General features: G+C 35.1%; 1 protein-coding gene across 1 annotated transcript in view; it reads left to right on the plus strand.

Annotated features, from left to right (window-relative positions):
- The window catches only part of KCNT2 (potassium channel, sodium activated subfamily T, member 2), a 264,093-nt gene that overhangs the window by 97,437 nt on the left and 160,656 nt on the right, over positions 1–6,000 (plus strand). The window lies entirely within an intron of this gene.

Below are 6,000 nucleotides of genomic sequence, written 5' to 3' on the forward strand. Positions count from 1 at the left end.
CATTCTTATTAAGAAAATTTATGTCTGTATAAAATGTTATAGAGTAATTGGAAAAAGGTTTATTTATATTTTGCTAATACTGCTTATAACTAAGCACAGTTACTACTTAGAAATATTTTCCTTTAGAAAGCAATATTGACACTGTTTATGATTCAAGTGTATAGGTCACACTCCTTCAGATTATATTATCATACACCTAGATATCCATATTCATATGCCATAGTCCATTGGGTACCCTCTGCACCCTCCTTTTCCTCACTTAATTTCAATTCAGCAAAAAGATTTCCAGGGTTTATTATTGGTTTGGTTTGGTTTGACCTTTTGCTTCTCTACTGACTTACTTCATTAATATAACCCCCTCTCTTCCAGTTCCATTCTTGTTCTCCCAAATGGAATGAGTTCATCATTTTTTAATAGCTGAATAGTCTTTCAATGTATGTATATACTACATATTCTTTTTTTTGTTGTTCAAGTTCTCTTTTTTTGAATTGAGAATGTCTTTTATTTCATTTTCATTCTTTTTTTATTACAAAAGTTTATTTTTACATCATTTTGTACATTTTTTTTTTCCATCTCAATTGTAATCCCCGGGGGTTTCCCATCACCAAGTCACCCATGTGCCATCACCATAATCCTGTGCATTTCCCTCCCCCCACCCGTTTTTGATCCCATTCCCCACTCCATCCCTACAAAATGTCTCTGGTATATGGTTGTTCATTATTTTTGTTATTTTCCACCTGGTCCATTATACTCCTGCTATGAGTGAAACCATCCGGTATTTTTCTTTCTCTTTCTGGCTTATCTCACTAAGCATGATCTTTTCCAGTTCCATCCAAGTTGCTGCAAAAGACATGTGTTTCTCTTTTTTGGTTGCTGAGTAATATTCCATTGTATATATGTACCACATCTTTTTTATCTAGTCATCTACTTTTGGGCATTTGGGCTGCTTCCATGTTTTTCCAATTGTAAATAAAGCAGCAATAAACATGGGGGTACAGGTATCTTTTTCAATCAGTGTTTTTATGTCTTTTGGGTAGATACCTAGGAGTGGGATTGCTGGGTTGTAGGGAAGCTCCATGTTTAGCATATACTACATATTCTTAATCCACTAATATGTCCTTGGGCACTTAGGTTGCTTGCAGAACTTGGCTTGTAACTAATGCTCCAGTAACCACAGGAGTATAGCTTTCCCTTTATAGCCATTTTTGCATTCTGTGGGTAGATACCTAGAAGTGGAACTGTTGTATCACATGGTAGAACTATTTTTAATAGCTTGAGAAGCCTCCCTGCTGTTTTCCATAGGGCTAGACCGGTTTACACCTCCACCAGCTGTGTTCATTTTTCTCCACATCCTTGCCAACACTTTTTGTATTTGAGCTTTTTGAAAAGTCTTTTCTTGTGATTGAAAGATGGTATTTCATTATAGTTTGATTTGCATTTCCTTGCACATAAGTGATGATGAGCATTTTTTCACATACCTATTGGCCATCTGCATGTTTTGTTTGGAAACATATCTATTCAACTTGTTAACTGAATTTTGTTTTTTCCCCTTTTTGTTGAGTTGTGTGAATTCTTTATAAATCTTTGATATCACTGCTAGCTGTATGGTTTGTAAATATTTTCCCCATTCATAGGTTATGTTTTAATGACAGTTTCTACCACTCTGCAGAAGTTTTTAATTTCTTTTTAATCACACTTTACCATGTGGATTTATATGATGTAGGCCTATGAAGACTCACTAACAGTCAAAGAAATTCAACAGTTAGTTGATACTACTTTCTATGTTTACTTTTCATTAACTAGTTTTATGAGAGAGAATTTATGAATACATTTTTAAAGTCAGAGGATAATGTGAGCTCTTAGAATTAAAACTTAAGAATATAACTGAAAAGATAATCATTTTGTTACAGGTCAGGGAAAGTGACACCCTGAACCCCCAAACCTTCCCACCCTAAATAGTTTCTGCCATCCACCACATCAAGTCAAAATATTTAAGACCTTTAATGTTAAGGCATTTTAATGTAATAAGTATGTAAGACTGAAAAGACAAAGAATGTAGCTTATAAATCTGACGCCCAAAGTTATCCATCCCCTCATGGATAAAAGTCTACCCAAAAAGGATTGGCCAAAAGCAAGGCCTGAAGACAAGTCTAAAGCACCTTCTGGAGGGGACCCATAGAAAAGTATCAGAAATGGTCAGGCAGGTGTGGGAGGAAAAGAGCAAAATCAAAATCAAGATAAACTGAACTATAGTTAACCTTCACACAGGTCTCTCACCCACATCTGTTTGAACCAGTCCAGGACCAAGAAACAAGATCCAATTATTCACTTGTCTCTCTGTTCCATGTGCCTTTCTCGGGTCACCTTCTGGCACGCCATTCTGTTTCCTTCCTGTTCAGTCTCCTCTCTACATATTTCTCCTCCCAGTTTAGCTCCACCCTCCATATGGGTGGGACAGAAAATGTGGAACCTCTCCTTTTCCTGGGGACCACCCTGTTACAAAAGGTCTTTCCTTCCACAGAGCTTTTGGTTTGTATGTGCTTTTTTCCAAAGAAGGCATGGGAAATTTCTTTGTGATTTCAGTTTGTCTAGTTTTCATACTCACTTTTCTGCTCTCATCTCAAAATTTTTTGAGTTTTTGAGATGAGACCCCTATCAAACACACTCTAGACCAGAAGAGGAGACTCTTAACATTAGACTTTTCCACTTTTCATTAAAATCCTTACCTTACTTTTTAAAGTTTTTATCAACATATTGAATATATTAAAATATTTGATTTTGAGCTCCATGTAGTGCAGGTCTATATCATTTTAGTTCAGGATTCTATGCTCTGTACCTAGCACAAGATCTGCAGTTTAAAGCTCGTAAAAAAAAAATTAAAAAAAACACTACTACATCATGTCAAAATGCTACTGCTTATTCACAGCAAATGTGTATATGTTGTGGCAAATAGCGAACTTTCCACTGAAGGTATTTTTTTGTTATCTAAAATTACATAATGGAGCAAGGTGTTCATTGACAAAAATAAATCCTAGTAGAGTGGTCCCCAGGAAAGGGGGAGGTATCAGGTTTCCTGCCCAACACAGGAGGGTGTAGCTGAGCAGAGAAGAGAAGAATCTGGAGAGGAGTCTGAGGAGAAAGAAAGGATGGAGAGCCAGAAGGAGACCTGTGGGAAGCACATGGAGAAGAGAGACATGTGAAGAAGGGACTCTTATTTCTAGGCCCTTGGAGTGGTTGAAACAGATGTGGGTCAGAGACCTGTGGGAAGGTGGACTATGGCAGACTTTATCTTGATTTTGATTTTGCTCTTTTCTTCCCAGACTTGCCTAGCCATTTCTGACCCTTTTCTATGGGTCAACTTTCTGTTGATGGTGGAGAGGTCAACAAGAGCCAAATATGGCAGTGCCCTGCAGGTTGCTTTGGGATTTTTATCTTTAAAAACCATTGAACAAATCAAGAATTACAAAGTAAATGGGTACTGGGTGAGCTGAAGGTTCAGGAAATAGTGCATTAAAAGCATCTTTAGAAAAATAACCCTGCCAATAATGTAAAGGCTAAATTGGAATGGCACAACACAGAAAAAGACCAATTAGGAATTTGATTAAGGCAAGGTGTAGGAATTGAGTTAGAATGAAGACTCAAAAAGACATATTAACCAGGAGGTCTTATTCAATCTTATTCAATTTTACCTTGGTAACATGTGTAAGAATTAAATAGTTTCTCCAGGAAATTTGGTTTGTGGTAGTAGGGAGTCACTCAGGGCAAAATTCCTAAATATTGATATGAGCTATTGAAACAATATTGGGAGTCATTAGTTGTTTTTTTTTAAATAATAGTTTATTTTTACATCATTTTGTGCCTTTTTCCATCTCATTTGCAATCCCCGGGTTTCCCATTACCAAGTCACCCGTGTGCCATCACCATAGTCCAGCGCACTTCCCTCCCCACACTGTTTTTGATCCCATTCCCCATTCTACCCCCATAAAATGTCTCTGGTATATAGCTGTTCACTATTGTTATTTTCTTGCCTGGTCCATTATACTCCTACTATGAGCGAAACCACCCGGTATTTTTCTTTTTCTTTCTGGCTTATCTTAAGCATGATCTTTTCCAGCTCCAATAAATATGGAACGCTTCATGAATTTGCACGACATCCCTGCGCAGGGGCCATGCTAATCTTCTCTGTATGGTTCCAATTTTAGTATATGTGCTGCCGAAGTGAGCATGGGAGTCATTACTTTTTTATTGATAATAAACTGAATTAGAAACAGACAAACTTAACTAAGATAGGTATATAGCCAGATATCTTAGAATGAGTTCTTCCAGAAAATTTCTGTTGAGCTTTACTGTAATTAGTTTTAATAGCTTATCTATAATTATATAAACAATGAAGTTCCTGCAAGTATTTTCATTTGGATCTATTAGAAGGAAAAATAAATACTTAAGTTAAAAAATAATGATTTTGTAATGATTTTTTAACAAGAATTAGATGAGTATGGATTAAATATCTAGAGGTTTCTTTATTAACATTTATTATTAAAATATTAACATTTTTGAGCTCTAACAGGTATATAAAGAAGTGAGTTCCACAAAATATTACTTTTTAAGAAGATTAATGGTGGAAGAGGTGGGGAGTGGAGCATTCTGAGCAGAGGGAGAAGTATGAAAAAGGTTGTAAAAGTTTGAAATGGCATAATTGTTCAGAAAACTGTATGAAACTCAAAATAGATGAATAAACAGCGAATTTAAGGTGAAGAGAGCAGTACAGTGGTAGAAATTAGACGAGCAGTCAAGAATGCAAATTCTGACAATACAATGAAGAGTTTAGATTTTGGTGAAAATAAGAATTTGTCATTTATAAAAAAAATCCTTCAATTTTAATGTAGAAGATAAATCAAAAATGAACTCAACTAAGTCAGATAATATTAGGTGACTTGTAACAATTTTGAGAAAAAAAATCTTAAAAATAAAATTCATTTGTTAAAAATAAAAATCAAGTCATTATTATCATTGTACAAGTTTTAAGAGTGCTATAAATTAAATTTGTCCTATTGGAGTTTCACAGCTGAGAAAATTAAAATTAAATCTTGCTGTGTATTAAAAAGAAAAATGTCCTGCCAATTTACCATCCCTTCGTTTTCTTACTGATCATTCGATCTCTTCTCACAAATAGTCCATTTTAAGGAGATATATACAAAGATAAGTGAAATAAAGCAGGGAATGAGTAACTAAAATTTAAACATTCTGAAATGGCCATGTAAAATTCAGTGAAAGTAATGATAATAGGTTGCACAATAAGATAAATTGGCAATAAAGTAGTGAAAGTTAATTTCTCGAGAGCCTCCCTGGTGGCTCAGGGCTTAAAGTCTCAGTGCTGTAAAGTTATTGCCAATGACTGCAGCATGAGTTTGATTGCTGGTGGAGGAACTAACCTGTGTGGTATAACAGACCTCTCCTGCTAGCCCAGTGATCCCCTCAGCAGTGTATTTCAGTATATTTGCCCATTTGCTCCCCACTATGTCTATAGTTCCTCAGCCCTCCCAGCCCCCATACCTCTGGCCTACGTTCCAGTTCTTGTATGCATATATAAATCTTTAAAAAAATTAAAATAAAAGTAATTTAGTAGGTAGTTCTGATTAATACTGTTGTATTATGTGGCTGAGATTAGAATGTTGATGATGGGAAAGCCTTTCCTTTAAGTCTTATTGTTGTGAAAACAATGTTAATATGAATGAACATTGTTAACACACTAATATTTAATAATTAAAATTTGATTTAAACTAACATTAATTTTAATATCTAAATATTTAATATTTAAAGCTATTTTGATGTAACTATAGTAAAAATAAAAATTGAGCCACATTTTTTCTTTGATGAATATTAATTAATGTGTTTAACTTTTTTTTAACATTTATTTATTTGTGCATACAGAACTGTGGTACAGGCCAGAGGTACAAAGGTGGTGAGAGGATTCACCAGAGACAGAGTGGGGAGCAGAAC

The sequence above is a fragment of the Condylura cristata genome, unplaced genomic scaffold (assembly GCF_000260355.1).
Source record: "Condylura cristata isolate star-nosed mole 26May11 unplaced genomic scaffold, ConCri1.0 scaffold00018, whole genome shotgun sequence".
Taxonomy (NCBI): Eukaryota; Metazoa; Chordata; class Mammalia; order Eulipotyphla; family Talpidae; genus Condylura; species Condylura cristata.